Here is a 24,042-nt window from a genome sequence, read left to right as displayed (position 1 = left end):
ATGATCTATTCCCTGCCTGAGATGTCACCATCTTACTTCAGTCTCTCAACATAAAAACCCTTTTGAACCATCATCCGTAGATATGAAGTTTCTTTCATGGAAGACTATTTCCCTCCAGACCTCTCCGAAGCTCTAACCAAGACCTACTACAAATCTACAAGCCAAGTCTAAATTTGGATGTAACATGTACAGCTGTCACCCCACTATTGCCTGGAACAGGCTCCCACTAGTAATCAGGACACTTACTTCCTAAACAATTTAAGACAGCCACCAAAGAGCACTTTAAAAGTCACGGGACCTGACACTGCACTCTCCCTCCTTAAACATCCCCTACTTCCCATACCTTAATCTACTTTCTGCCCTTAACTCACTCTTCTCACTAGCTCTCTCTAATCTGCCTTGACTACTCTTTCTACTGTCTTCTAAAACTTATTAAGCAAATCGCCTCAGAGAAAGATTATATTGTAATTGGCTTGCCTTCATGAAACTACATTATAAACCAAGTTTTTATTACCACTTACCCCAAAACTATATTCATCTTAATGACATATTTTTTATACATCTTGAAAGAGCATTGCTGTACTCCTGATTATTGACACTGTATAACATTGCATTGCTATTTAATGCCTTGTAATAATCCTGTAACATTTCTGCTTAATGCTAATTTATAATGAAAATTGTATAATATGTTGGAGCTTTTCAACCCTGGCCTCCACTGAAAAAGGACTCTTCAGCCCAGTCAGACAAACCCGGTCAGCAAATGTAAAATAAAATAATAAATAAATGTTCTCATTTGCCATTACATGTGCTAAATGGGATGTCAGAGCTACAGGTACTTTTGTGCAAATCTCCCTTATCTTTCATAAACACCATGTGTCATTGAGAACAAACAATTTATTCATTCCTTACCAAAGTAGCTTCTTAATCTAATTGACTCAGGGTATTGATTTGCCAGATGTTCATCGTGCATACAGATGCAGTAATGACAGATGGGTTCTCTGCCGTCAGGCGGGTCCTCGGTTGGCCGAATTCCAAAGTCTAGGTCCAGCGTCGGTTGTTGTCGCTTTCTCTCCTGACGTCAGTGAGGCAGGGGTATATAAGACACAGCCAACGCCATGTTCTTCAGTCTTTCTTGCCCCAGATGTCAGGTGCCCCCAGAAGGAAGGCAATACATAAATTATATTTATATACATGCAATGCAGTATAATCCAAAATCAGTAGTTGCAAGCAAATATACCATAGAAGGATAACCCAAACAGGTTGTATGAAAAGGGGGTTAGGCCCTAGGCCTTTACCAAGAGGGGAAGGAGGGAGGGAAAACTGTACTGCAGCTGTATTAGCACTCGAACATCTACATTTATGGTAGGTACAAAACTGTACTATGTTCATCGTGCATACAGCTGCAGTAATCACAGATGGGTAGAATCCCAAAGCTACGCACAGGGTGGTAGGCACTAGGTGGAACTGGGATGAGCCAGAATGCCCTGCAACACAGCAGTGGCAAAGCCTGCTCTAGTTTTGGAATATAAAGGCTGGTGGTAGTGTTTTGTGAAGGTATGCACAGAACTCCAAGTGGCTGCCTCCAAAATATCTTTGGTAGGAACTCCTCTGAGGAAGGCTGTAGAGGTAGCTGTGGCCCTGGTGGAGTGGGATCTGATGCCTGTAGGGACAGATTTTCCATGATAGGAATAACAAAACCGTATGCAGTGGCCTATCCATTTTGAAATTGTCTGTTTGGTAACTGGCTTCCCTTGAGCCCCTACGGTATAGGACACAAAAAGTTGTTCTGATTTCCTTAAGGGCTTTGTTCTGTCCAAATAATAACGTAGCTGCCTATGGATGTCTAAGGAGTGTAGCAGCCTTTCCCCTTTGTTTTGAGGACTGGGGTAAAAGGTAGGTAAGTGTATGGCTTGATTTAAAGCTACCCTGGATACCACTTTAGGCATAAATGACGGGTTGGTTCGAAGGGAAACCCTGTCCTGATGGAAGATGAGAAAGGGCTGCACAGCCATGAGGGCTTGTAGTTCCGAAACCCTACGAGCTGAGGTAATGGCCAGAAGGAAAGCTGTTTTCCAGGACAAATATTGCAAATCTGTTGAGGCAGCTGGTTCAAAGGGAGGCAATGTTAATTTTTCTAGAATGTAATTAAGATCCCAGGCTGGTATTGGTTGTTTCCTTGTTGGTCTTATATTCTTAGCCCCTCTGAGGAACCGTCTTAAGAGTGGGTGAGAGAATAAGGGTGGATCCGTGTTGAATTCTGCAGAAATGGCTGAGGCATGGATTTTTATGGAGGAAAATGAAAGTCCACTGTTCAGCAGCTCAGCTAGATACTGTAATACCTGAGGCAAATTCAGTTTTCTAGGGTCCTGGCCTTTTTTCTCATTCCAAGAGCAAAACCGTTTCCATTTTGCGGAGTAAGCCTTTCTAGTAGATGGCCTTCTGGCCTCCAAAATGACATCCTGCACATCTTTGGGGAGTAGGGTCTGTTGTGATGTTAAGGAATTTTCCATGCAGCGAGATTGAGTGTTTTCAGCTGACTGTGAAGAGTTTTGTAGCTGTGCTGAGTCAGCAGAAGAGGCATTAGAGGTAGGGACCAGGGAGGAGTATGTGTTAGGCTCCTCAGGAGTGGGTACCAGTGTTGCCTTGGCCAGTCTGGAGCAATCAGTATCATCTTCGGTCTGTCTGCTCTTGCTTTCAAGAGCCAGTCTTTGTGGTCTGTTTATATTTCATTATAGGTTAGTATTTTATGGTCTAATGCTTTTATTAATGATCACAAGAAAAAAAAAAGTGCTTTTGTCGATGTCAAAGTTTTCTGAGGACTTGTTTGCAGGGTCTTTTTATGGTGCTTGTTAAACCTCCTAAACACATTGATATGGCTTTGCTGATTTTTTTTTGTTGATTTTCATACTGATGCCAACAACTAGTTGCATTACCACACCTTATCAGATGTAGTGTTGATTCAGTGGATGCATGTGAGAGTAGGACGTTTCACAGAGAGGTACTTGGCCAACATTGTTCTAATAAGTCCTAATGCTGTCTAGTTAGTAGAGGCTGCAGTAGGAGTAACAGGTATCCTTCAAAAGTGAGTATGAATGCAGAGGGCTTTGCTCCTTATAGGTTCATAGGTTTGTACTAGACTATCTGCCCCAGGGCATTTATAAGCCTAGCCAGAGTGTGTTTGGCTTTCGACACCCTTTTAGATTAGTTGATCCCTTTAAGGTTAGTTTACTGTCCCTCTGTCTAGCAAGGACACAGAAGAGATCCCAGAGGTGAATTTATGATCTCCCATCCACTCGTCGAGATTTCTTTTGAACAGGGTTAGTGAGGGGCTCTGCCTACCATGAACTGGGATCCTGTTCCAAAGTGAGGGGAGCCTCTGGGATATGAATCTGTCCCTCCAGCATGTCCTATTTATTTCTATGTTGAGGTTCAAGTTCCTGGAGCGTGTAGCTCTAAGGGATTTGGATTTCCTGAGGTGGAGCATGTCCATTAATTCTGGGTTGGACATGGCTTTATACGTCAGACACAGATCGCCTCTGAGTAGGCGGTACGCAACTGAGTAGTGCCGGAGTTTCTTTAGCCGAACTGCATAGGGCATCTGTTTGAGTCCCTTGATCCTCTTGGTGAGGTATTTTTGGGGTCTTTCCAGTTGCTGTAGGTGTCGGGTAAGGTACATCCCAAATGGGACATTGTATTCAATTATGGGCCTGATGAGTGATGAGTAGAGGGGCACAATGACCTCTCCTGATCTAGATGTGAACCCCTTCGTGATAAGGTGGGCTATATAGAATGTTTTTCTAACCACTTTGGCAACGTGATTGTCAAAGGAGAGATTACTATCTACTTGGGTCCCCAAGTCCCTAATTACTTCTTCCGTACTTAATGGATTACCACCTATGTGGTAATTTGTGGGCTCTTTGTTTTTTCCAATGGGGATGACAATGCACTTTTTGGGATTTAGCTTTAGGCCATGGCTCTGGCACCAGTTATCCGTCTCTGTGACACCCTTCTGGAGGATACTCGTGTCAGCCGGAGAGTCTATTATGGCACCCAGTTTGCAGTCATCTGCGAACTTTGTCAGCCATAGTCCACCCGTGTTAGCCTGTACCTCGGAGAAATATATACCGAACAAGAGAGGTCCCAGGACTGAGCCTTGTGGGACGCCACTTGTAACTGGTTTAGAGTCTGACATGGCCCCTGCAATTCTGACCATGTGTGTTCTATCCCTGAGCCAGTTTGCAATCCATCTTGTGACGTAGGTGTTGATATTTAAGCTGGTGAGCTTATTTATGATGCCCGAGTGGGGTATTGTATCAATGGCTTTTGCGAGGGCCAGGTAGGCTGTGTGGGACTACCTTCCCTTCATCTATGCCTTTGGTAACAGTTTCAAAGAAGTCGACTAGGTTCAAGAGGCAAGATCTGCCCTTAACAAAGCCGAATTGGGTAGGATCCAGTGTCTGGAGGTTCCCGATGTCTTTCCATGATGATACGCTCCATAGCCTTGCAGACCAGGCTGGTCAGGCTTATAGGGCGATAGTTTCCGGGGTCCGTTGTGGCACCACCTTTGTGGAGCGGGACCAGTGTTGCTGTACGCCATTCCTTGGGTACATATCCTGTAGTAAGGCTGACATTGAACAGTGTGTTTATTTGAGGGTTTAGTTCTAATTTGAGCTCATGTAAGACGCAGCCCGGGACACCGTCTGGTCCCATTGATGCTGTGTTTTTTGCTTTGGAGAGGGCAGCTCTCACTTGTGCATCTCTGATCACAGGGAGGCTACATTCTGCTGGGATAGACACTTGCTCTTTTGGTGGGGAAGGGGGGGGGGGAGAAATTTGCACTGAACCTTTCTGCCAGGATGTTGGCAATGTTATCCTATCAGAAGTTTAATTTTTTGAAACCCAGTTCAGAGGAGATTTGTGACCAGTGGAAGCCAAAAAAAAGTTGTCCTAAAACCAATCAAATTTTAAGGCTGTTGCTTCTGGTGTTGCCATTAGAAGGCATACCTGCCTGAGAGTGGAGCATTCCATTCTGGCTGAGATTCGATCTACAGGGTGCAGTATATAATTTTATGCAGTTCCTTTTTGACTGCATATCTCTAGTACCTTAAGGGAAAAAATAAATCTAATAGTGCCCTTAGTAAAATTGCTTACCTTGGATAGTCAAGTTAAAAACTTTTACTACTTGTCAAAACAAGCAAAGGTTTCCTTTCAGACTTTTTCCTAGTGTCAGGAAACAATGGGCAGTGGTGGTGAGTTTTAGAACTCAGAAATGTATATAAATTTGCTTTTAAAACAAAAGGTTAAAGATGTACAATGTAACACCTCACTTTCTTTGCTTAACACAGGCTTTTATGTTGATGTAGGATGTGTAGCTGCTCATCCTCAGCCACAGAACTCACTAGTATTTTCTATGATGTCATGTAGAGTTCCACTTTTCATTTGGCCTTTTTTATTGCACCACCCACAGTGTTTGTTAAATGCCTTGCTACTGTGTTTGCTGATCCTATGATACTTAAGGGAGTTCATATTTACATTGTCTGGTTGGCAGTCTGATTCAAGTCAGTTTTCTGAACTTGGCTTTGCAAGGCGCACAGTAGTTTTCTCCCATCTCTAACTTTACCTCTCTATTTTGTCGATTGTTCTTACTTGAGCAGAAGAGTGCAGCTTATACGCTGTCTTACGGATACAGTTGAAATTTCAAGGAGGAAAAAAAAGGGAAACGCTGGAATTTCTGTGCTCCTTTACTGTATTGATGGTGCTGTCATCATGTATCCCCTAAGTAGACCGAGTGTTAAATAAAGCTTCTGTAGGTATGGCCTTGTGGATGAGCAGAGGATGACATCAGTTCAGACCATACTGGTAGTAAAAGTAATGAGTGGAAAGTTATGAATGATGGTTTCTACACTTGAACTGAGCTCAGCTTTTGTTAATAGCCATTGCAGTGCTTAGCCTTAACAGAAAGTACATACTGATATATTTGATTCAGGAGAATATTAGTTTTGTTAATATAAAGTGCACCATATTTGCATGGCTTTCCTTTTCTTTATCCTCCATTGGCCCATTAATTCCCCCCTCCATTCCAGCATCCAGAAATACTGGCAGAGTGAGGAAGTAGCAGGGAATCAGGGGCATCTGATGATCTTATGATACTTAAGGGAGTTCATATTTACATTGTCTCGTTGGCAGACTGATTTAAGACAATTTTCTGAGCTTTGCTTTACGAGGAGCGCAGCAGTTTTCTCCTATTTCTAACTTCTAATTATCTGTTTGTTTTGTCAATTTATTCTTACTCGAGCAGAGGAGTGTGGCTTATGAACTTTCAAGGAGGAAGAAAATGGGAGCAGCTGGGATTTCTCTGCAGCTTTACTGTATTGATGGTGCTGTCATCATGTATCCCCCAAGTAGACTGAGTGTTGAATAAAGCTTCTGTAGGTATGGCCTTGTGGGGGAGCAGAGGATGACATCAGTTCAGACCATACTGGTAGTAAAAGTAATGAGTGGAAAGTTAGGAATGATGTATTAATATTCTTTAGAGCTTTATAATTGACCAAAGCAAAAAAAAGTGTTATCTCAAGTTCTTCAGTGTGTTTAGTTACATTGGATTAGTCTAATTATTTCTTATGCAAAGGCTTATACAATTTGCAAATCATTTGCTGATGGAACTTGTTAATGTTAAAAATCTGATAAAGTAATCCTGCTTCTTGGCAGATTTATATCCCCTCTGAGGTCTGCTATTTAATTAGTTGATCCGTGATGAGAAATAGCCAAATCTGAGCACCATTTGACCAGCTGGTCATGTGGTGCATGACTTAACTTTGGATCTGAAGTAGGCACTTCATTTGTCAGCAACCTTTGGGATACGGATCCGATCTTGGATCCGATCCGGCAACTTCTACCACAGCATAGATCCGTGCTCCTGCTCCTCCCTTTACCCACAATCCCCTGCCAACCCTGACTGACCTCAGATCTAGTTTGCCGCGCTACAAGTTAGGTTCCTGAGCTCCTGGTTGATCGAAACTTGAGGAAAAAAATTGCAATTTTTCTTCCTTTTTTCTTTTGCTGTGAGTGAGAGTGAGTGGTTAGGTACCCTATAGCCCTTTTTAGCTAACTAAATTTTATTTTTTTGTGATCCTTTTTCTTCTCCCTTCCTCGCTGGTCGTAGTGTGTGTGTGTGGTGTGTATAGGGGCCTAGTGAGTGTGTTTTCCCTTTATTTAAAATGTCCGAGGCCCCTAAAGCTTTCACCGGCGGATGGCCACACTCTGATTCGGTAGGTGCCTTGGGGTTGAGCAACTCTCCACTGGATGCACGATTTGCGCGGCATTCAACCCCAGGGCACTTAAGGACCGGAGGTCGAAGCTGATTCTGGCAGGCCTTTTGCCCCCAGATCAGGCTCCGGCCGCAGGTACTTCTGTGGCCGTTATCCAGCCCTCGGTGGTGGCCACTCCTGCCCCCTCCCTCCGGTCGGGACACAACCTCCCGCTTCGGCTCCGGAGGAGAGGGAGGCCAAGAAAGACAAGCGGAGAGAGAAGCACCAGAAGCGGCGGGCCGAGGACACCTCCTCGGCCTCGCCCGCAAACAGGCTTCTCCCTCCAGGGCTTCTGGATCGCCTCCTCTTGCTTCTCATTGGGACCCGAGGAGGGGGTGACCCGCTCCTCGTCGAGGTCATCAAGGCGGCACTCCAGGCTTGCCTCGGTGGCCTCTTCGAGGTACACTTACAGCATTCGGATGCAGACATGGACCGGATGATGAGGAGGTTCATCCAGGCCCAGCTGCAGATGAGAGTGCTCTTGCTCCCCCCCCCCCCTCTGTGGGGGAGCTCGACCCCATTCTTTGCTCCAATCGCTCTTTCTCCGACCCGTTTTCCAGGTTCGGAGCCGAGCCGCGTTGGATCCGGGGGTGGGTCGGAGCCGACAGTGCTGGGCACTTCGGCTCCGATTGTTCCCTCGAGTTTGTCGGATACGACCTCTCGGAGCCGTGGTCCGAGCTTCGGATCCGAGGGATTTGGTGTGCATTCGGCTCCGTCCCTGTCGGAGCATGCGGGTCCTTCGGATCCGATGGTCTTGGCCCCGGGTCCGGTCCCCACTTCGGATCCGGGTGGGAGTCGACTCTCGCATCCTATCGAGGGCGGCTCCCCCTCGGCTTTCGCTGTGGTGGAGGGCGCACTGTTGAGTGCATCCGGACCTCCGGTCCTGGCTTCAGCTCCCCCCTACACTCCCTCTCAGCTGGTCCAGGCTCCCATCACCCAGCCTTTGGGGCAGCCTGCTTCAGCGCCTCGGGGTGTTCCTTCGGAACATGACATTGCTGGTGAGACTTCCTCGGACAGCCCCCCCGAGGAGGTTCCTCACAAGTCTAAGTGTAAGAGGAGGCACGTGGACTCCCCAGAGTCCCTTATGGAAGATATGGACTTAGATGAAGGGGAAGGCTCCCCAAGGTCACCCCCCGAGGATGTCTCCTTTGGAGACATCATGGAAATGCTTAGGATCGGGGGGGGGTTGGTCTGCCCCCAGGTCTTCCTCCAATGAGTCCGTATTCCTAGAGGCGTTCGAAGCAGGGCCATCTACCTCTTGGGTGCCCCCCCCGACCCCCTGGTGGACCTTATTGCCACCAGGGCTTGGAGGGAGCCGGACACTGTAGAGCCTGTCCCCAAGAATCCGGACAGGATCTTGAGTGCCCCCACAGAGAGAACCATTGGAGCAGAGGTCCCCCTGTGGATACCATGTTGGTGGCGACGGCCACCAAGGGAGAGTTGGCTCAGGAGAGCCCCACGGTCCACCCACCGAGCAAGTAGTCTCATGCGACGGACCGCCTTTGCAAGCAGGCCTTCAGTTCAGCAACCTTCTGGATGAGGGCACTGAACTATATGGCACACGTCATCCGGATGCAGCGGGATCTAATAAAAGAATACGCTGCCTCCCCCCCAGAGTCCATGTCGGAAGGGGACAAACAACTGTATTCCTCCCGAATGTCCACTCTACGGCCCATTTCTAACACCTCTGTGCGGCTTTTGTCTCACGCCACTGAGGGAGCCGCTAGAGCTGGCGGAGTCGGCCTGGTCATGAGGAGACAAGCCTGGCTCCGACATTGTGTCTTCTCGGAACCCTTTAAGGCGTCATTCGCGAATGCCCTCTTTGATGGCTCTGCTCTGTTTGGCAAAACCGTTCGCGACACTTTAGTCCAGAGTGAGAAAGACGGGAAGACGTTGTCTGCCTTTGGAGTCCGCTTCTCTGCTCCTCAGAGGTCCTTTTCCAAGAACCAAAAGGGTCAAAATAAGATGTGGTTCCAGAAATCGCATCAATCCCAGTCTGCTCCGGATAACCAGTTCTCTCGTGGCAGAGGAGGAGAGGGAGGACGCCGCCCTAGAGGCAGAGGGGGTCCCAGGAATTTTGGGTCCAGAGAACCCTTCTCTGAGAGGCCCACGCAGAACCCCTGAGGGGTTGCCCGGCTGCTTCACTCTGGAGGCAGTCGGGGGGCGTTTTTCGAGGCACCTAGCAATGTGGGAATCCATAACAGACCGCTGGGTGCTTCGCATCATATCCAGAGGTTATCAAATTCCCTTTATTGTAACTCCCAAAACCAGAAGCCTCCCCGACGTACCACCCAGTCAGAGGGAGGCGGCTGCTACAGAAATTCAGCAGCTTTTACAAAAAACAGCCATCCAACCCGTCCCTCCAGATCAGCTTGGATCAGGGTTTTACTCCAGGTTCTTTCTGGTGCCAAAAAAGACGGGGGACTTGAGGCCCATCCTCGACCTCTCTCTCTTGAACCTGGCAGTACCCAAAGAAAAGTTCCGGATGGTCACGCTGCAATCTATTCTCCCCCTGTTACGGGAGAACGATTGGATGTGCTCGATAGACCTCAAGGATGCGTACTATCACATTCTAGTGGACAGACGCTCCAGGAGGTTTTTCCGCTTCCGGCTGGGAGCCAGTCATTTTCAGTTCACGGCCCTCCCCTTCGGTCTCACCTCAGCCCCCAGGGTGTTCACCAAAGTCTTAGCGGCAATAGCGGCCCACCTGAGACTCCAGGGAATTCAGGTCTTTCCGTACCTGGATGACTGGCTCCTTACCGCCCCTACAAGGCATCTGCTCTGTTCATGCAGGGATTACTTCCTCAATCTTGCTCCACGTCTAGGATTGACAGTCAACATGGCCAAGTCCTTTCTGGCACCTACACAGGTAATAGATTTCATAGGGGCGAGACTGTATTCCAAACAAATTCTTGCTTTACTGACTCCAGATCGGCTTCAAAACCTGAGGTTGCATGTACAGGCCATCCTCCAACTTCAAGCTCCACTGGCGAAATTGGTCCTGAGGGCTCTAGGGTCCATGGCGGCAGCAATTTCTCTGCTGCACTTGGCCCGTCTGAATATTAGGGTCCTGCAGTGGACCCTTCAGGTGCAATGGTCCCTGTCTCGCAACCCTCTGTACCATCCCATTCCCCTAAACAGGACATGCAGAAGGTCACTCGTGTGGTGGCTCCAGTCCCCAAGTCTCCACACGGGACGTCCATTCTCAATGCCTCCTCCCATCGCCACAGTGAACATGGACGCTTCTCGCCTGGGGCGGGGGCATTATTCAGGCAGAACGGTCCAAGGCACGTGGAACGACAGAGACCTCCTTGCATATCAATGTCCTAGACATGAGGGCGGTGCTTTTGACGTTGCAGGCACTTCACAACCTTCTTCCGATTGGGACGATTGCGGTACATACGGACAACATGTCAGTGGTCTGGTACATCAACAAACAGGGGGAACCAGGTCTTATCCTCTTTGTCGCAAGGCCATGAGAGTGTGAGAATGGGCGATATCCACCAACCGCTTTCTCATTGCAACACACATTCGGGGACGGTCCAACATCCTAGCAGACAGGCTCAGTCGTACAATCCTTACTCCATAAGAATGGTCTCTCAATCCTCTAGTAGCAGAGCGAATATTTGCCCAATGGGGGCAACCCTGTTGCGATCTTTTTGCCTCTCTCTCAAATACCAAATGCAACAGTTACTTTGCCCTAATCCCCCCTCTGGGGGAGTCCCCGAGAGACTCTCTAGTACATGCTTGGCCTCCCAGTCTTCTTTACGCTTACCCTCCACTGCCCCTGATGCTAAAACTTTTACAGAAAGCCAGTCAGTTGGGGAGCAAGATGATCCTCATTTCCCCATTCTGGCCTCGTCAGACGTGGTTCCCGTACCTATGGTCTCACCTGAATCATCCGCCCTGGATTCTGGATCCCCTTCCGGATCTCATTTCTCACCCCCTGGGTCTTCCAACCCCCAACCTGGTCAACCTCAAGCTGACAGCTTGGTTGCTCAAGTTTCACTCCTGATAAGGACTCCCGGAATCCCCTCACCAGTCAAAGCCATTCTAGTAGCAGCACACAAGCCATCCACCAGAAAGGTCTATCGGAGTAAGTGGAAACACTTTTCCATCTGGGCTGAGCACCATTGCTTAGATCATTTTACGGCGCCTTTAACATCGGTTTTGGATTTTCTAACTACCCTTTTTCATCTGGGGGCTAGCTGTTCTACTCTCAAGGTACAACTAGCAGCGATTTCGCACTATCATGTAGGGCATGAGTCTGGCCCTCTTATTACCTCCAAGCTCTGTAAAGCTTTCCTTGAGGGTACCTTCCTCCTCAGACCTCCTGTCAGGGAGGTAGTACCCCCATGGGATTTATCTTTAGTTCTACAGGCCTTGACAAGCCTCCCTTTCGAGCTGGCGGCCACGGTTGATCTCAAATACCTCTCTTGGAAAACGGCCTTTCTGGTGGCCATTACTTCAGCTAAAAGAGTCTCTGAACTTCAGGCTCTCTGTGTCAAACCACAGTATTTGGCCTTCCATCAGGATAGAGTTTACCTCAGGATCAATCCGTCTTTTCTGCCTAAGGTATCTTCTGAAGCAAACATTAATCAATCTATTAATATTCCCGTGTTCTTCCCCAACTATCAGAACAAAGGAGAATATAAGCTGCATTCTTTGGACGTGCACAGACAACTGCGCTTTTATATTCATCGAATGGCTGGTTATAGACAATCCGACCAGTTGTCAGTTTCTGAAGTTACCCTGTCACGATGGATAGCTAGTTGTATTCTCTTAGCGTATCAGAGTTCGGGAAGGCCTGCACCTCAGGGAGTCCGCGCTCATTCTATTAGGGCCGTTGCTACATCGGCTGCTTTTAGATCTAGGGTTCCCTTGGATGATATTTGTTCCGCAGCCACTTGGGCTTCATCCCATACTTTTATCAGCCATTACAAACTGGATGTTGTCTCCAGAGGTAGGGCGTCCTTTGGCTCTGCAGTGCTCCGGAATATCCTTCCATGAAGGCCACCCAAGATTCAGGTAGCTGGGGACTCTGTCCCAAAGGTTGCTGACAAATGAAGTGCCTACTTCAGATAAAGAAGTTATGTACTCACCATAACGTTCCATCTGAGTAGGTATCTTCATTTGTCTGCAACCATCCCACCCGCCTTCCCCCTGACCAATATGATTCTAAGTATGAGTTGCCTTACATGAGTCCCTTCCGGGACACACTAGCAAGTTGTTATGTGGGGCAAACTTGATCTGAGGTCAGTCAGGGTTGGCAGGGGATTGTGGGTAAAGGGAGGAGCTAGGAGCTCGCATCTGTGCTGTGGTAGAAGTTGCCGGCTCGGATCCGAAATCGGATCCGTATCCCAAAGGTTGCAGACAAATGAAGATACCTACTCAGATGGAACATTATGGTGAGTACATAACTTCTTATTCTGAGAAAAGTGATTTTGTGTGTGTGTGTGTGTGTGTGTGTGTTTGCTGAGCAGTGATGAAACATGAGTTGAGACCTGAGAATTTCAAAATGATGGTTTCTACACTTGAACTGAGCTCAGCTTTATTAACTGTACTATTTATTTTATTCATTGTAAACTTGGCCTTTGTGCAGTGATGTAGTTGATTTAGAATTACTTGGATTTCGTTAATATAAAATAAGTATTTTTCCTCCCTAGGTTTTTTTTCCCTCCTCCTTTCCCTATAACCATTGAGTACTCTTTTTTTCCATTGGTACATTCATTCAAACTTTATGCCAGCATCCAAGAACAGTGGCAGAGGGTGGTGAGAGTGAGGAATTATGATAGTCTTTTGGGAAGAACCATTTTTTTTTTCCTGGTTTGGTCCTTTGTTTTCCTGCAGAGCTGTGGACTACTTGGCTTCCCCAGAGCTGTCATCTTGCATCATGTACATACACTTTTGTACACTTACTCCACTTGAATGTAGTGTAACAACACATTAATTTAGCTCCTTCCTATGTGGTAGAAAGGCTGACAGCATCAACTTCTCATTCCATTGCCACCTGACCAGTTTCTCCTTTCCCTCAGTTGCTAGCGAGTCCCTAATTATCTGGGTCCCATTCAGTGCTTTATTGCATTCTCTCTCTTCCTCTTCTTTTGGCGCCAGAAGAAAATATGGTGGAGGAAAGGGCAACCTGTGTGCATAACATACTGCAAGTAAAAATAATGTGCCTAAATTTGTGCATGAAGTATTGATGTTATTTAGGCCTGTTGTTTGTGGATATTATGATAAAGGGAGCACAAGTCATTACAGAGTTTGCATTTTTTGGTTTAACCTAAAAAACAATGTCAGTTTCCTTAGTCCTGGTGATGCCTTTGCTTGTAAATTTGGTAACTGTATGAAACTTCTTGGTAGATCACAAACTAAAATTCATCCATCTTATTGGTAAATATAAAAACAAGTTCACTCCTCTGAGTTCTGCTGATTACTTAGTAGATCTATGATGAGAACTAGCCAAATCGTATCACCATGAGGTCTTCTGATCAAGTGGTGCATGACACAAGTGTGATTCTGAGGACAGCGACTAATTGTGTGTGTGTGTGTGTGTGTGTGTGTGTGTGTGTGTGTGTGTGTGTGTGTGTGTGTGTGTATGAGTACGTACATGTGCTTGAGCATGTTTGTGGAGCAATGATGAAGAAAATTGTGACAGAAAAAATAATTTCAAAATGATGGTTTCTACACTTGAACTGAGCTCAGGTTTTGTTAATAGCCATTGCAGTGCTTAGCCTTAACAGAAAGTACATACTGATATATTTGATTCAGGAGAATATTAGTTTTGTTAATATAAAGTGCACCATATTTGCATGACTTTCCTTTTCTTTATCCTCCATTGGCCCATTTATTCCCCCCTCCATTCCAGCATCCAGAAATACTGGCAGAGTGAGGAAGTAGCAGGGAATCAGGGCCATCTGATAATCTTATGATACTTAAGGGAGTTCATATTTACATTGTCTGGTTGGCAGACTGATTTAAGACAATTTTCTGAGCTTTGCTTTACGAGGAGCGCAGTAGTTTTCTCCTGTTTCTAACTTTAATTATCTGTTTGTTTTGTCAATTTATTCTTACTCGAGCAGAGGAGTGCGGCTTATGAACTTTCAAGGAGGAAGAAAATGTGAGCAGCTGGGATTTCTCTGCAGCTTTACTGTATTGATGGTGCTGTCGTCATGTATCCCCCAAGTAGACTGAGTGTTGAGTAAAGCTTCTGTAGGTATGGCCTTGTGGGGGAGCAGAGGATAACATCAGTTCAGACCATACTGGTAGTAAAAGTAATGAGTGGAAAGTTAGAAAGGATGTATTAATATTCTTTAGAGCTTTATAATTGACCAAAGCAAAAAAACTGTTATCTGAAGTTCTTTCAGTGTGTTTAGTTACATTGGATTAGTCTAATTATTTCTTATGCAAAGGCTTATACAATTTGCAAATTATTTGCTGATGAACTTATTAATGTTAAAAATCTGATAAAGTAATCATGCTTCTTGGTAGATTTATATCCCCTCTGAGGTCTGCTATTTAATTAGTTGATCCGTGATGAGAAATAGCCAAATCTGAGCACCATTTGATCAGCCGGTCATGTGGTGCATGACTTAACCTTGGTTCTGAGAAAAGCGATTTTGTCTGTGTGTGTGTGTGTGTGTGTGTGTGTGTGTGTGTGTGTGTGTGTGTGTGTGTGTGTGCTGAGCAGTGATGAAACATGAGTTGAGACCTGAGAATTAAAAAAATGATGGTTTCTACACTTGAACTGAGCTCAGCTTTATTAACTGTTCTATTTATTTTATTCATTGTAAACTTGGCCTTCACAGAGTGTGCAGTGATGTAGTTGGTTTAGAAGAATTACATGGATTTATTAATATAAAATAAGTATTTTTCCTCCCTAGGTTTTTTCCCTCCTCCTTTCCCTATAACCATTGAGTACTCTTTTTCCATTGGTACATTCATTCAAACTCCATGCAAGCATCCAAGAACAGTGGCAGAGGGTGGTGAGAGTGAGGAATTATGGTAGTCTTTTGGGAAGAACCATTTTTTTTTTTCCTGGTTTGGTCCTTTGTTTTCCTGCAGAGCTGTGCACTACTTGGCTTCCCCAGAGCTATCATCTTGCATCATGTACTGCATACTTCTGTACACTTACTCCGCTTGAATGTAGTGTAACAACACATTAATTCATCTCCTTCCTATGTGGTAGAAAGGCTGACAGCATCAACTTCTCATTCCATTGCCACCTGACCAGTTTCTCCTTTCCTTGAGTTGCTAGCGAGTCCCTAATTATCTGAGTCCCATTCAGTGCTTTATTGCATTCTCTCTCTCTTCTTTTGGCGCCAGAAGAAAATATGGTGGAGGAAAGGACAACCTCTCTGCATAAAATGCTGCAAGTAAAAATAATGTGCCTAAATTTGTGCATGAAGTATTGATGTTCTTTAGGCCTGTTGTTTGTGGATATTATGATAAAGGGAGCACAAGTCATTACAGAGTTTGCATTTTTTGGTTTAACCTAAAAAAATGTCAGTTTCTTTAGTCCTGGTGATGCCTTTGCTTGTAAAGTTTGGTAACTGTATGAAACTTGTTGGTAGATCACAAACTAAAATTCATCCATCTTATTGGTAAATATAAAAACAAGTTCACCCCTCTGGGTTCTGCTGATTACTTAATAGATCTATGATGAGAACTAGCCAAATCATATCACCATGAGGACTTCTGATCAAGTGGTGCACGACATAAGTGTGATTCTGAGGACAGCGACTAATTGTGTGTGTGTGTGTGAGCGTGAATGCATGCGTGTGTGTGTGTGTGTCTGAGCATGTTTGCGGAGCAATGATGAAGAAAATTGTGACAGAAAAAATAATTTCAAAATGATGGTTTCTACACTTGAACTGAGCTCAGGTTTTGTTAATAGCCATTGCAGTGCTTAGCCTTAACAGAAAGTACATACTGATATAGTTGATTCAGGAGAATATTAGTTTTGTTAATATAAAGTGCACCATATTTGCATGGCTTTCCTTTTCTTTATCCTTCATTGGCCCATTAATTCCCCCCTCCATTCCAGCATCCAGAAATACTGGCAAAGTGAGGACGTAGCAGGGAATCAGGGCCATCTGATGATCTTATGACACTTAAGGGTGTTCATATTTACATTGTCTGGTTGGCAGACTGATTTAAGACAATTTTCTGAGCTTTGCTTTACGAGGAGCGCAGCAGTTTTCTCCTATTTCTAACTTCTAATTATCTGTTTGTTTTGTCGATTTATTCTTACTCGAGCAGAGGAGTGCGGCTTATGAACTTTTAAGGAGGAAGAAAATGTGAGCAGCTGGGATTTCTCTGCAGCTTTACTGTATTGATGGTGCTGTCGTCATGTATCCCCCAAGTAGACTGAGTGTTGAGTAAAGCTTCTGTAGGTATGGCCTTGTGGGGGAGCAGAGGATGACATCAGTTCAGACCATACTGGTAGTAAAAGTAATGAGTGGAAAGTTAGGAATGATGTATTAATATTCTTTCGAGCTTTATAATTGACCAAAGCAAAAAAAAGTGTTATCTCAAGTTCTTTCCGTGTGTTTAGTTACATTGGATTAGTCTAATTATTTCTTATGGAAAGGCTTATACAATTTGCAAATCATTTGCTGATGGAACTTGTTAATGTTAAAAATCTGATAAAGTAATCATGCTTCTTGGCAGATTTATATCCCCTCTGAGGTCTGCTATTTAATTAGTTGATCCGTGATGAGAAATAGCCAAATCTGAGCACCATTTGATCAGCCGGTCATGTGGTGCATGACTTAATCTTGGTTCTGAGAAAAGCGATGTGTGTGTGTGTGTCTGTGTGTGTGTGTGTGTGTGTGTGTGTGTGTGTGTGTGTGTGTGTGTGTGTGTGTGTGTGTGTGTGTGTGTGTGTGTGTGTGTGCTGAGCAGTGATGAAACATGAGTTGAGACCTGAGAATTTCAAAATGATGGTTTCTACACTTGAACTGAGCTCAGCTTTATTAACTGTTCTGTTTGTTTTATTCATTGTAAACGTGGCCTTCACAGAATGTGCAGTGATGTAGTTGGTTTAGAAGAATTGCATGGATTTATTAATATAAAATAAGTATTTTTCCTCCCTAGGTTTCTTTCCCTCCTCCTTTCCCTATAACCATTGAGTACTCTTTTTCCATTGGTACATTCATTCAAACTCCATGCCAGCATCCAGGAACAGTGGCAGAGGGTGGTGAGAGTGAGGAATTATGGTAGTCTTCCGGGAAGAACCATTTTTTTTTTCCTGGTTTGGTCCTTTGTTTTCCTGCAGAGCTGTGCACTACCTGGCTTCCCCAGAGCTGTCATCTTGCATCATGTACATACACTTTTGTACACTTACTCCACTTGAATGTAGTGTAGCAACACATTAATTAATCTCCTTCCTATATGGTAGAAAGGCTGACAGCATCAACTTCTCATTCCATTGCCACCTGACCAGTTTCTCCTTTCCTTGAGTTGCTAGCGAGTCCCTAATTATCTGGGCCCCATTCAGTGCTTTATTGCATTCTCTCTCTCTCTCTTCCTCTTCTTTTGAAGCCAGAAGAAAATATGATGGAGGAGGGGACAACCTCTCTGCATAACATGTTGCAAGTAAAAATAGTGTGCCTAAATTTGTGCATGAAGTATTGATGTTCTTTAGGCCTGTGTGTTTGAGGATATTATGATAAAGGGAGCACAAGTCATTATAGGGTTTGCATTTTTTGGTTTAACCTAAAAAAAAATGTCAGTTTCTGTAGGCCAAGTGATGCCTTTGCTTGTAAAGTTTGGTAACTGTATGAAACTTGTAACTGTATGAAACTTTGGGTGGCGAAAGCCATGGTACATTTTTGGCTAGGCTTGTATAGGCTCTAGGGCCAATAGCCTAGTACCTACCTATGAACTTGTTGGTAGATCACACACTAAAATTCATCCATCTTATTGGTAAATATAAAAACAAGTTCACCCCTCAGAGGTCTGCTGTTTACTTAGTAGTTCTATGATGAGAACTAGCCAAATCTTATCACCGTGAGGTCTTCTGATCAAGTGGTGCATGACATAAGTGTAATTCTGAGGACAGTGACTAATTGTGTGTGAGAGAGCGTAAACGCATGCGTACAAGCGTGACCGCATGCGTGTGAGAGCGTGAATGCATGTATGTGAGTGAACGCATGCGTGTGTGAGTGTGAGCACATGCGCATGTGTGTATGTGTGTGTGCGTGCATATGTACATGTGCCTGAGTATGTGTGCATGTTTGCGGAGCAATGATGAAGAAAATTATGAACAGAGAAATTAATTTCAAAATGATGGATGTTCTTCGTCTCACATTGCTGCAGTCATAACCTGTGGGTAGTCCGCTGTCCTCGGTCGGCCCGAATACCAAAGAGCTGGGCTGGCGTCGGTCATTGTTGCCTAGAGCTGACATCAGTACGTAGTAGTACTTAAGCGCATGACCGACGCCATATCCTCAGTCTTTCTTGCCGCGTGGTCCGAAGCAGAAGCAGCGTTTGCAGGTGCCGTTCGGCGTTCTGAAATTTTCATTTATCGAGTTTCAGACCGAAGACCAAGTTGGGCTAAGTACCCCGTTGGGGAAATCTTTATCTTTTCTTGCCTCAGTTATCCGGATGTCAGAAAAAGTTAATAATTGCATTTCTTGTGGGAAACAGATACCTCATAGGGATTATCATTCTTTCTGTATTCCTTGCTTGGGGCCTGAGCACGACGTAGTCGGGTGTCGCTTTTGTGCTAGGTTTAATAAGCACACCATTAAACGGAGATTAGTCTGTGCCAGGCTTGTTTTCGGTAAAAGGTGCAACTATAACATGCCGTCGGATCCCCGGCGCCGCTACCGCTAAAAGCGTAAAGACAGATCTTTGAAGTCTAAACTGGACGAGTCGTCCGTTGCGGACGCCGGTTCTACTGAGCCTGCGGTTGAATCTGTGGATCCTGCCGAGGGTTCGGCTGAATCCCAGGGGGAACCTTTACTTTTACAGGAGTTGGCCTCTCAGGAGTTAGGCCCGGCTGAAGGTGCTTCTCAGGTGTCTGTAGTTCCATCCTTACAGAAGGTTATTAGGCCTTCTACTTCAGTAGCTAAAGGCCATGCTAAGGCCAAACCTTGTCTGGTTGGCCCTGGTCATAGTTCTAGCTCTCCAGCCCCTGTTCCTAAAAAGCATATGTTGAAAATGGCGGAGGACTTGATTACTTTGATCAGGGGTTCTATGCCCCCCCAGAGAAGAGGCCTAGGGTGGAGGCAGATTTAGAGGGAATGGATCATTCCTCAGACTACTCTGATTCCTCAGCTGAAGAAATTCAGGAATTCCCTTCTTATTCAGATTCGCATGCAGAGGACTCCTGTCCTTCTGCTTCTCCTCCAGAGGATTTTTCTTTTTCTGAGACTTTACATTCCATGAGGGAACATTTTAAGTGGGAAGGTCAGGATTTTTCAGATTCTCGGAAAAGGCTTAGGGAATTTTTGTTTCTGCCACAACATAGGCCCTTGGCTATTCCTCCTGTCTTAGATGTTCAGGATGTTTTTTCTGAATCTTCCCTTAATCCTGATTCTTTGCCTCCTGCCCCTGTTAAGCCGGACAGATATTACAGAGTTCCAGAAGCACATAAGTATTTGTACAAGAGTCCTAGAGCTGATCCAGAAACTATTATTCAAGGTCCTAAGGGTATTAGGGCTTCTGTGGCTAAGAATCCAGTTCCTTTGGATAAAGATTCTAGAGCTTTAGATAGGTGGGGGAAAAAAGTGTACACCTCCTCTACGTTAGCTATGAGGGCTTTGAATTGCCAATTTCATATGCTGAAGTATCAGAACTTTTTGTTAGGTCAATTGAAATCTAAGGTGGATGCTTTATCTGAGGGTATAGAGTGTAAGGAGCTCCAGGAGTTGGTTCATGCATCAGATCAAGTTGGCAAGCATTCTTTGCAGTGTGGTTTCGATGCTCTTCAGGCTTCATCCAGGGTGGCTGCTACAGGTTCAGTTATTCGTAGACATGCCTGGCTTAAGGATCAAAATTTGTCAGAGCATGTTAAGGCTCGGATTTTGGATGCTCCTCTTCAATCTGAAGTACTTTTTGGTCCTCCTGTGGAATCAGTTTTGAAAAAGATGGAAGATAAGGCTAAGTCTATGCAGACTGTCAAGGATTTTATGCAGGTGCATCCTCCTAAGTTTAGTAGGAATTGGCCTGCTAGAAGATGGTCTTATCCTTCTTCGGATTATCAGTCTAAGGGCAAGTCTAGACGTGGTAGAGGCAGAGCTCACGCTCAGGGTTCTTTTAGACCTAGTACTTGGAGTTCTCCTGCACAGTCTTCTGGTGAGGGCAGGGGTCAGCCCTTTCGTAAACAGACCCAATGACCTGTGTCTTCCGCTGCCAGACCCTTCTTTACTGGCAGCTCCTCTTGGAGGGAAGTTGGGACTTTTCAAACAAAACTGGCATTTGGTCACCCAGGACAAATGGGTGTTGGATATAATAAATCACGGTTACAAGTTTTATTTTCACACTTTTCCTCCTTTCAAAGGCATGCCGGATGTGCCTCCTCAACAAAAGATGGAGGCTCAGGAGCAAATTTCGTTACTTTTGCAGATGGGGGCATTTCAGGTGGTCCCTCCATCAGAAATAGGCCTAGGTTTTTATTCCCGTCTGTTCCTAGTGCCAAAGAAAGGAAACACTTGGAGGCCAATTCTGGATTTGTCCATTCTCAATACCTACCTAGACATTCCAAAGTTCAAGATGTTAACATTACAACAGCTTCTGCCTATGCTAGGCAAAGATCACTGGATGGTAACCCTGGATCTCAAAGAGGCCTATCTTCACATCCCTATCTGGCCCAGCTGCAGGAGATTCCTGGGGTTTCGGGCTGGTACTTCTCATTATCAGTTCTCTGCATTGCCCTTTGGTTTATCTACTGCGCCCAGAGTATTCACAAAAGTTCTGGCTCCTGTAATTGCTTTCTTCAGACAGAGAGGAATACAAATTTATCCTTATCTGGACGATTGCCTGATTCTTGCTCAAAACAAAGACAAGTTACTACAACATCTCCAGTATGTAATGGCAGTTTTAAGGTGCCTAGGGTATTCTGTGAACGAAATAAAGTCCAGTCTAGTGCCCTCTCAGGACATGTGCTTTCTGGGTGTCAGACTGAATGCAGCTTCTCAGATGGCATTTCTGACCCCGGACAAACAAAGAACTCTCCATCTATACTTCCAGCAGTTATCAGTAATGTCCAGGCTGACTGCAAGGACAGTCCTTCAAGCCTTGGGGTTCATGGCATCTTGCATTCTAGTACTTCCCAATGCCAAACTGCATATGAGGAAGCTACAATGGTATCTCAAAAGTGTGTGGACTCAACACTGCCACGGTTTGGACACTGTCATCTGGATTATACCTTGCATCCAGAAGGAATTCTTGTGGTGGGCTCAGGAATGTCACCTAAACAAGGGACTCTCTGTGATCCGACCAGAGGCGAGTCAGATCCTAACGACGGATGCCTCGGACTTGGCTTGGGGAGCACACTTCATTGGGAAATGGATTCAGGACATATGGCTTCCCAAACTACAACATTTGCATATCAACATGAAGGAGATGTTAGCAGTCCAATTTGCCTTGATGGCCTTCAAGGACCTACTTCAGCCGGGACAGGTGTTGATTCAAACAGACAACACAACAGTCATGTGGTACATCAACAAGCAGGGGGGAACCCATTCCTACCCTCTTTGCAGACAAGCAATGATTTTATGGGAGACTGCTCTGCGTTTGCATATCAATCTTCAAGCATGGTTTCTGCCAGGAGCACAGAACTCCCTAGCAGATGTATTGAGCAGACAAATTGTGGATCCCCACGAGTGGAGACTGGACCCTCAGGTATTCAAACAGTTAACCGTGGCTTGGGGAGCTCCAGACATAGATCTGTTCGCTTCTCCACTGAATTTCCAACTGCCAAAATTTTGCACAAAGATGTTCCATCCAAATGCTTGGAAAGTGGATGCTCTATCTTTCAGTTGGAATGACCTTCACGTTTATGCTTTCCCCCCTCTGCCTCTTCTTCCCAAGGTACTCTTGAAAGTCAGGAGGGACAAGCCTTGCATGATTCTAATAGCACCAGATTGGCCACGTCAGCATTGGTATCCTCTGCTGAGAAGTTTAATTCAGGAGCCTCCTTGGCTTTTGCCACAGGTTCCTCATTTGTTATCCCAGTCAAACAATCATTTTCTCAATGTTCGGGTGCAGTCCCTGCATCTAACAGCCTGGCGTATTCTGTAATGGAGCCAGTGGGGTCTCAGCTTCCTCAACAGGTTTTAGATGTCATTTTGGAAGCCAGGCGGCCTAGCACTAGAAAAGTTTATGCTGATAAATGGAAGAGATTTTTTCTTTGGAGCACAGCAAAGGGCTTTGATGTTTCAGTGCCTAATTTGAGTTTTGCACTACAGTATCTTACTGAATTACTGGACAAGGGTTTGTCATTCTCTTCTGTGAAGGTTCATGCTGCAGCCATTTCTGCTCACTATGATTGTGACCCTCCTTTATTTTCTCACCCTTTGTTCAAACAGTTTCTTAGAGGGGCAAAGAATATAAGACCCCCACGTAGAGCTCCTACTCCTTCCTGGGATCTCAATTTTGTGTTAGAGAAGCTTACTTTACCTCCTTTTGAACCTGCAGCTATGTCTGAATTGAAGATTTTGTCTTGGAAGACTGCTTTTTTGTTGGCCATTACTTCTGCTTGGAGGGTATCTGAATTGCAGGCACTCATGGCAGTTGAACCCTTTCTGATTTTCCATAAAGATAGAGTTTCTTTGCGAACTAACCCTACTTTTATGCCTAAAGTGATTTCTAATGTGGCCTTGAACCAGTCTATTCATTTGCCTACTTTTTATGCTGATCCCCAAAATAAAGGGGAAAAAGTCTTGCATTCTTTGGATATCCACAGGCAGCTACGTTATTATTTGAGCAGGACTAAAGAGTTCAGACAGACTCGACAGTTATTTGTTTCCTTTGCTTTGGGTTCACAAGGGAAAGCTGTTTCAAAGCAAACTATTTCTAAGTGGATTGGTCAATGTATTGCTTTTTGTTATTCTCATCATGGGAAGGAGGTTCCTGCTGGGATCAGATCTCATTCTACCAGGGCTACTGCCACATCTACTGCTTTTTTGAGGGGGGTAGCTACTAAGGATATTTTGGAGCAGCTACTTGGAGTTCAGTACACACTTTTACTAAGCATTACCATCTCCCTCTTTATTCCAAGTCCAGGGCTGGGTTTGCCACTACAGTTTTACAGGGCATGTTAGCAGCTCCTAATGCTATTTAGTTTGCCAGCCTCCGTTTTCCTTTGCTTTGGGATTCTACCCACAGGTTATGACTGCAGCAATGTGAGACGAAGAACATAGTACAGTTTTGTACCTACCATAAATGTAGATGTTCGAGGATCTACATTGCTGCAGTCCAATTATCCCTCCCTCCTTCCCCTCTATAGTTTGTGGTTGCTGTGTTTTTTGGGATAATCTTTATTTCCACTCTAGTAGTTGTTAGGCTTTTACTATTTTAGCTCTGGCCTTCTTTCCTTCTTAGGCCTTCTGACATCTGGGGCAAGAAAGACTGAGGATATGGCGTCGGTCATGCGCTTAAGTACTACTGCGTACTGACGTCAGCTCTAGGCGACAATGACCGACGCCAGCCCAGCTCTTTGGTATTCGGGCCGACCGAGGACAGCGGACTACCCACAGGTTATGACTGCAGCAATGTAGATCCT

At 45.2% G+C, this 24,042-nt stretch overlaps 1 protein-coding gene and 5 non-coding genes across 6 annotated transcripts in view; all 6 read left to right on the top strand.

Moving 5' to 3' along the window:
* The window catches only part of LOC122802138 (centrosomal protein of 295 kDa-like), a 700,586-nt gene that overhangs the window by 441,793 nt on the left and 234,751 nt on the right, over nt 1-24,042 (top strand). The gene's annotated exons all lie outside the window — the stretch shown is intronic.
* On the top strand, nt 6,746-6,827 carry LOC122803036. The gene has a single exon (XR_006365075.1). It is a non-coding gene; the product is annotated as a small nucleolar RNA U2-19 (small nucleolar RNA).
* On the top strand, nt 13,751-13,832 carry LOC122803040. The gene has a single exon (XR_006365079.1). It is a non-coding gene; the product is annotated as a small nucleolar RNA U2-19 (small nucleolar RNA).
* LOC122803033 lies at nt 14,836-14,917 on the top strand. The gene has a single exon (XR_006365073.1). It is a non-coding gene; the product is annotated as a small nucleolar RNA U2-19 (small nucleolar RNA).
* LOC122803032 lies at nt 17,017-17,098 on the top strand. The gene has a single exon (XR_006365072.1). It is a non-coding gene; the product is annotated as a small nucleolar RNA U2-19 (small nucleolar RNA).
* Nucleotides 18,287-18,368, top strand: LOC122803039. The gene has a single exon (XR_006365078.1). It is a non-coding gene; the product is annotated as a small nucleolar RNA U2-19 (small nucleolar RNA).

Source organism: Protopterus annectens, chromosome 5.part0 (assembly GCF_019279795.1).
Source record: "Protopterus annectens isolate FY-2018-M chromosome 5.part0, PAN1.0, whole genome shotgun sequence".
Classification (NCBI taxonomy): domain Eukaryota; kingdom Metazoa; phylum Chordata; order Ceratodontiformes; family Protopteridae; genus Protopterus; species Protopterus annectens.
This window is presented reverse-complemented; position numbering and strand designations above follow the sequence as displayed.